This window comes from Alosa alosa, chromosome 1 (genome assembly GCF_017589495.1).
Source record: "Alosa alosa isolate M-15738 ecotype Scorff River chromosome 1, AALO_Geno_1.1, whole genome shotgun sequence".
NCBI lineage: Eukaryota > Metazoa > Chordata > Actinopteri > Clupeiformes > Clupeidae > Alosa > Alosa alosa.
The window spans coordinates 8,000,920-8,009,284 of record NC_063189.1 but is presented as its reverse complement, the minus strand read 5'-3'; positions in this window follow the sequence as shown (position 1 = coordinate 8,009,284).

Sequence of the window (8,365 nt, the reverse complement as noted above, 5' to 3'; positions counted from 1 at the left end):
TTGTAACATGGCTTTACACCATTCACATCAATATGTAGATGTGTGAATAAGTGACAGCAGAGAGCAAGTACAGTTTGAGGAATCGGACATGTCTGAGGACAAGTCCAAGGTAGTCACAGTACTTCAATGGTTTCACCTGCATTTTTAGTTGGAACACTTGTCTTTTCACTCCCCTCGTTTTCGCATAACCACAATGCCCATCTCTGCCTTTAAGCACAGAGTCCCTGATTGCTCTTGTTATACAGTTGCACAATGTTCTGCTCCTCACGACCGATCTCCTTCTCACCACAGCTCCTGAGCCACTGATGTCGCATTACGTGCATCAGACAAAGAATCTGATGAGGACAGAAAGTCACATAACTATGCTGACTAATAGCTCAGGCTCTGAAAATCGGCAACTTCAACTCAAGGTTGACGCTTTGTACTATACTCTGTGAGTATTGAATATGACTTTGTGTGTGTGTGTGTGTGTGTGTGTTTGAGAAAGAAAGAGAGAGAGAGAGAGAGAGAGAGAGAGAGAGAGATGTAGGTCTGGATAAAAAGCCCATACGTCAAACGCTACCCAATGACTGCTATAAGTTGTGAGTCAACAAAAGTTTGGCTAGACCTTATCAGTGGGCAGGTTGAATACCACTAATGCCCCCCTCCTCCCCTAGTGTGAATTACTGGTCATTATCTGCTGTCATCATGGTAACCTCCCTGCTCTGTCCTCAACTGGAAATGAGTCAGAGGGGGGCTGAGAAGGTCTGGGGGGAGGAAGCGGACATTTCATCGGGCCAATCATCACTTAATTGGATCAGCAGACGATAGTCTCTCTTTGTGTTAGCTGCCATTTTGGACGCTGGGGTCTGATGTGACTGCTCCGAAATGTGGATAATGCATTAACCCTGTTGTCTCTGCGCTGCTGAGAGACGGAGCTGTCTCACGGGACAGTAGCGCTACCTCCCTACCAACGTTGTTTCCTGGACAGATTGCCGACTTATTGCATTTTGACCTGTTTCGCAGCCTCGTATTGATTTCTCAAGCATTACAGGCGATATAAGGATGAAGGATGAGGTGTGTGTGTATGTGGGGAGGGGGAGTTGGTTGGCAAGGAGAGGCAGCTGTAATAAGCTTGCTTTGCCCCTCTCCTCTCCTTCCCTTCATCTTTTGTCTTTCCCTGTGTTGTTTTTGTGTTTCCATGGTCGATAAAATTAATTTGGCTTTGGAAATCTCAGAAATATTGCCTCACACGACATAGCTTCCACCTCGACTAAAGGGGGTTGGGGTGGGGAGTGGGGGCGTTAATCAAATAACAAAAATCTCATTTCAAGGGTACGTCACTCTGTATCTCCCCATAGACAAAAGCTCTGAGTCGATTTTTAGCATGAACCTGTTGCCTGTATCACAGTAAAGGCTGATGTTGACTTGTGTGCCTCCTCTGTCGATTCCTTCACTGCCCTTTTTGCTCATTGTCTCCGTTTCAGTCGTCTGTGGGTAACACAATTGCCCCTAGACATGAGAGGATTAAATTGGTGTCTGTCTCCATGGTGCATTAGTTGGTCGCTAGCATGTTTTATTGATCTGACTTTCCTAATCACCATCTCCAAGTTACAAGCCTAATGTGGCCTCCAGTTACAAGCCTAATGTGGCCCTACAAAGTGGTGGGGATTACATTCTGCAGTCTTTGACTGAAGAGCCTGGAGAAAACTTGCCAGCAGACTATAACCATGTGACCATGTGGCCAGTTTCCTTTAGTAGAAATGACAGCAAATCCAACAGTTTCACTAAATCAATAACACTGAAAAGCTTTTATGTTTTTTAGTCATTATCATCGATGCCAAGTTGCGAACTAGAACTCTTACTGATGGAGTGACACATGTTTGAGAGTTGATGGATATATTGCAAGAAAGAGCATCTGTATTTTACTATTATTTCATCCCAGTCGGCCTAACTAAGAGTCTTACGAGATTGCAAACGTGTGAATTCATTGAGTCTAAATGATTCTGTTTATCTAGTTATGCCATGGTATGGTGGTACAAACCCACTTGGTTGATAAATTGTAAGGGTGTAAGTAAGCTGTACCTGACATGCATGGCAGTTGTCTAACTTAATTTACATTTACATGTATTCATTTAGCAGACCCTTTTATCCAGAGTGACTTCAGGATTAGCATTCAGTGGCTTCAGGATTACAACTCAAGCTACATTGCAAATGAGACTTTAAGGAACAATAAATACTACTTTACAAATACCACAAGACCACCAGAGGATGAGAAAGTAGAAGTTTAAGTAGTCAAAGCTGGAAGTAGTTGGAGGTAGAGGAAAGGAAGTGTATGGTAAGTGCATGTAAAGTGTGTTGGGCTGTTAGATGTATTAGGAAAAGGGGGAATTCTTGAAAGAGTTGGGTTTTCAAGAGCTACTTGGAAATAGAGAGGGACGCCCCTGTTCTGGAAGCAATTTGTGGGTTGTTCCACCATGGGGAACTGAGAATAGTCTGGATTGCTGGATTCCTTTGTGGAACGGGAGGGTGCAGGGCAAAGAACAGGGGCCGCTTTCCATCTGAAAAGCCCTTTAAAGAGTTTAAGCGAGCTGAGAAGCGGTTGTGAGGTGTGGGTGAGTGTGCACGTGGCATGCGGGAGTGTTGGTCTGGGCAGGGCACCTTCCTGTGGGGGTGCGGGGTGTGTGGGTGATGCCATAGACTCATGCGTGATGTAAGAGCACATGACATCACCTCGCCCAGCTGGTCCTCTCTGACACAAAGAGCTCCGTGAGTCAGAGAACTGAAGATCAATAGTTCTGTTAATCACTGCAGATGATGTGCCTTTTATCCCAGTTCAAGAACATATATCCTCACAAAGTCATCTAATGTGACAATTAAGTTTTCCAATATGTCTCCACTGGAGGGAAGAGACATGAAAATGTATTTTGACGCACAGGTCAGTCACAGTAATGGTTGATAATTACCAACTGACCGGCTCCTGAGGTTCTGAGTCAACTTGTATATCATTCCAATACTGTTTATGAAAGCTCGGCAAACCACATATTCTCTGGCCATTTAAAAATGCCGGGCACTCTTTTGTGAGCTATCTGAGTGTGAAGGATTGTGGGTCCTTTCAAATGTTTTTCACAAAACTGATTCAAGGACAGGGAGACAAGTCAATCCTTACCACACACCTCAAGGCTATTCTTTTGTTTCTCATAAAGCAATGAATTGAGACAGCTAGTTTTGCTTCTGGCAGAAAATGTGGCATTCAATGATATATTTAAAATAATTTGTATGAGTCTAGTCCAAAGTCCAAAGTGGAGAAAGTGAGTTGTGTGCGATGTGATGAGATGTGGGTGAGGCGAGAAACTGATCAGGCATGCCTGTAGAGAGCATAGAGCAGAGGGCATATGATTTGGGAAGTTGATGAGATACAGTAGCATAAATAACTCAGTGAAGAAATGTAAGCAGGATGAAGAGAGTCCATGCTTAGATATGTTATCAATTTCTGCAAAAGAGCACATCTTGAAACACATCACAAATGCATTAAAAAGGGCTTCACACGAACCCCTCCCAAATCTAAATGAGCTGCCATACCTCTATGTTCAACAGGCCCATTCAACAGGACCAGTGCATAATTACTAATAAATCAACTGCAAGCTGGTAAACTAATCCTTTGCATCCCATGCAATACATGAATGATTGAGAGCACTGCATGTCTCTTGTCTCCTTAATGATGGCTCAGATCTAGATCAAAGTTACTGTAAAGTAAAGTGTGCTTTTCCCTCTGCACAAAAGACTGCTTACACAACAGAGATTCAACAAACCTCAGCAGCAGACCGATGCAATCAGTACATATTTCTTGTCAGGCTCCACTTGCCTCAGCACTCTTGTGTTTCTAAATAATTGTTTGCCTTTTTGATGCCCTATGCTGGTTTTGCAATTTGTTATGTAAATACATAAAGAAACTGTTGGACATAAAGAAACTGTTGAAACTGTGACTGAGAGGAGTTTGCCTGAAACTGTGGACATCACTTACTGTAATATTTTGGGGTTTTGAGATATGTCATATGTATTTTTATAAACTTATTTATAAAGTCTCCCCGACACTTTGCGGACTAAAATAACCTTAGTGTCCGGGCTGTGTGTAGGAAGGAGTTGAGCTGTGTGTGTGTGTGTGTGTGTGTGTGTGTGTGTTCAGCAGCTGACACCTGAGCCGTGGAGGGATGAGAACTTAATAAACTGTGTGAATGGTGACATGGCTTGGTGTCATATGAGAGGGCCACACAACAGGAAGTGAAAATAATGACACGATATAAAATCGAATCATTATACGGCAGAAGCAGCTGCGATTTAGTCCACACCATTCATTATCTCTCGCTGCTCTACAGCCGGGAGGCGACCTCAGTGGACGCCTGTGCCCTTAGTATGTCTTTTTATAGTCCACAGGTCTCACCGATGTGCATCATCTGGACTATTTGTTCACTTGTTGACAGGGACCTACCCACCCCAATGCAATCTCATTTCATTAACATTTCAGGTGACGAGTCTGTCATGGCCCCATTATAATATTCATGAGAAAGTCTTATGGCCACATTAACATTTTACAACCAATAAATTACAATGTGTGTGTGTGTGTGTGTCCGCACTTGTCTGTCTCTGATGCTATGGGGACTGTACCCAGACCCAGTGGAGTTAGCTAGTTTTGCCACTTTTAAGCAGCTTCTTGAATGAAAACCAAAAGACATCAAACATGGAAACTGGAACCATGAGGGTCACTGGGAGTATAGAACTAATTATCAGTGTGCAATGGCTCTCTTCCAGCAGCCGCCATTACAACCAGAAATTACACAAGCTCTTACTGTATGCTTAATTAATGTGACTAGATGAATCAAGTGTTTTTCTTCACAGCGTCGAAAAACCCTGGTTCACCGGCTACTCTTTGGTCTTTTGCGAAGATGTCTTCCATTACCTCTCTATAAACAGCATCAAAGCCTGCACCTAGCCGAGCGCATCTCCCACACTGGCTGCTCTGAGGGGGAGAAGTGGTGAAAGGAGGAGGGTTTGCACACAAACAAGCTGAGATTCAAAAGACAAGCTGCAGTCGCCACCAAGCCGGCGGGAACAAAGGGGCATTGAAAACAGTGGTGGGCACTGAGTCTGCTGCCATGGAGCCAGTTGAACTCGGTCAGCTTGCGGGCCAATCTGTGGAACTCGTGGCCTGGCCAGATGACAGAGATCTCGGCTGCGAAGGAGCAGCTTCTCTGAGTGACTCACTGGGTGTCAGGACAGCAGCCTTATGCCACGGTGAGTCTGGTGCGACAACAGCTCCAGCCAATTACCGAGAAAAACTCTATGTGACGGCCGTGGTCACTTTTTTTCTGCCCAATCGTGGCATGTGGATAAGTGTGGAACAGAAATGGCTCGCAGAGTTTCTCTTGATATGCAGCCTAATTACCCACAATTTCCACCTTTAATGGCCATCCAGGACCCTGTTTCTTTCTTAAAGATTAACTGTTGCACCTGTAATTACTTTTAAATGGCACACACAGTCTTATCCACTGAGAGCTTGAATACACCTAAGTGGCAAGGTGACCCAGGGAAAGATTTAAGGGCATGATGGAAGAACCGTTATGCTAATTGAATGAAAGAATAAATGTTCTCTGGGGAAATTAGCTTAATTTAATCATTTAATGCAAGACCAATAACATTCTCTTGAAAATAAATTGTGTATAATGATGTGATGGTAAAATCTAAGAGCAGCTTACCATTTAATGCTGGCAAAAATGTATGGTGAAACTAAGGACTTATGCCCCCATAATCATTTCTTCAGAACAGCTAAGCAATGCTGAAACAAATAAAACATGTATTGAACAGAAAGACCTACATGATACATCTACCAAGATGAAATGCTCAACAATGGACAAAGATCAGCTGATCAAGAAGGTTTATGCAGAGGGCCAGATGCAATGATTTTTCTCTCTGCCATTTTATTCTAAAACATGCATGCATAACCTCTCTGCTGGCCTCTACTTGCATTAAATGTTTGAATAACTTTAAAGGGAGATATGTTATGGACTTCATATACTTATCTAAACTCTAGACATGATATATTGATGCGAAACTTATAAAACATAAGACCAAGAACAAACTAAACAAAACAAATTAAGACCAGAGCACATTCCTGGTCTGGTAGAGGACATGCTCTTATATAGCACCAATAATGGCCAATGAGAGTGGAACTAACATATTCTCAGTGCTGACCTCTAAATCTCAGTTCAGTGTGTGTGCAAGGATAACAATGTAAATGTGCACCCGAAGGCTTAGGAGGAAAACTTTACATTACATTACACTTGGCTGACACATTTTTAACCAAAGCAACTAACAACATGGTAAACAGTTTAAGCTTTTTAAAGCAACAATTCTAGGACAATTTAAAAAAGGTACAGTACAATAAGAATAAGTGCTGTTTTTAAACAGTCAAGTGTCAGTTCTAGTCAGGTGGTAAGTGCTAGGATCAGCAAGACTAGTTGTAAGTAGTGCTACGAGAGGAGCACAGCGGTCTGGAGGTAGTATATGTCTGTATGAGGGCATTCAAGTAGGTGGGAGCAGAAATGGAGACTACTTTGTAGGCAAGCGTTAAAGACTTGAATTTGATGCGGACAGCCTTAAGTAGGCAGTGTAGCTGGATGAGCAGCGGGGTAACATGTGCCCTTTTGGGTTGGTTGTAGACCAGGCGCGCCGCTGAAGGGGTTTCACTGTGGAGGCTGGGAGACCTGTCAGGAGGGCGTTGCAGTAGTCAAGTCATGAGATGACTATTGCCTGTACCAGGAGTTGGGTAGCATCTTGAGTCAAGTAAGTCCTGATTTTCCGTATGTTGTGCGAAAGTGCGAAACGGCAAGACCAGGCGACCGAGGCAATATTAACGGAGAAGGTTAGTTGGTTGTCAAGAATGACTCAGCCCTGGTAGGTGCAACAGTCAGGCAGTCAATTTTGATGTTGATGTCATGGTGTATGGTAGGTTTAGCTGGGGGGACCAGCAGTTCAGTTTTTGAGAGGTTTAGCTGGTGTGCCTTCATCCATGTAGATATGTCTGAGAGGCAATCCGAGATCCGTGCCGAGACCAAGGGGTCATCATGTGGAAAGGACAGATAGAGCTGTGTGTCGTCTGCATAGCAGTGGTATGAGAAGCCATGCGAACGGATGATCTACTTTGGCAAAGTTAAGGGTAAATCCTTGCCAATCTGCAAGAAGAGCATCTGGTCACCAAATGGTTTGGCCACCAGTGAAACAGACTCACGGACAGTCATGCCACTATGCCACATTTTAACAACATAAATGTTACATAGGCTGACCTGAAACCTCAAGCAACCATAATCAACACCCATGGGCTTCACATTACAGGCAAGGCCTGGGGAGCCCGTGGTATGGATTGGTATGGTATGGAAGCATTGCTTTAATAAACAATTGCATGTCATTCAATCTAATGACACTAATGTTCTATTCATGGTCTCTGCTTGAAGCTGTAATTGTTTTTGTGCGTTAGGCATATGACACTGCTTGCTGCTAATAATCAGCTGAGAATCTCCCTTGGAGACCATACACACTCCATTCGAGACTTTAAATAGAAGAAAGCAAAGGTTTCACATGCAGATGAAAGTCTGTCAGGGAGGACACTTCACTTGCCATTCCACAATAAATTATGAAAAAAAGCTTCCTTTGTGTGGCACAGAGGTATTGTGCACATGTATGGAAACTCAACCAGAAACGCAGCCTCACATGATGGGCTCTGTTCGAAATGGAAGGGAGAGACTCGCTGTCTCCCTGCCTAAATAGAGAGCTGTCTCATTAGACATAACTTCAAATTGAATGCATCTTTTAAGAATAAGCATAGCACTCTAGAATCTTTAGTTAACACTACGGCATGACGCTAGCAAAAGCCAGAATGTCAAACTAAACTAGCTTACGGAAGCTAGATGAGTACAAATGGAGTCAGAAAATTATAGGGGCCGCTAGAACTCCGTTGCCATTGACCGCGGTCATAATTTTTTTCAGAGGTCCTTTCCTCGGAATTAATGACCGCTAGAACATTGGGAAATCCCATTCAAGTCAATGGAGCGTTCTACTTGCCTTGTGAAGAGCCGTGTAATAACTGTATATATTATTGTAAGAATTAAAGTAGTTACATAAACTTGGCTCTGGCTCTGACTCCGTGGAAGTGTAGTGATTGCCCCTGGCATTAGTCTATAGTCCCAGGTGTGCCCTGACGGCAGTGGTTACGGTGGTGCCACAGAGTGCAACTAGGAAAGATAGGGGACTGAACATAATGAAGGACTGCAGGTTAGTACTGTGATGTTGTAACCATCATTACCTGAAGTCTCATACAGACTAGCTGCTCACA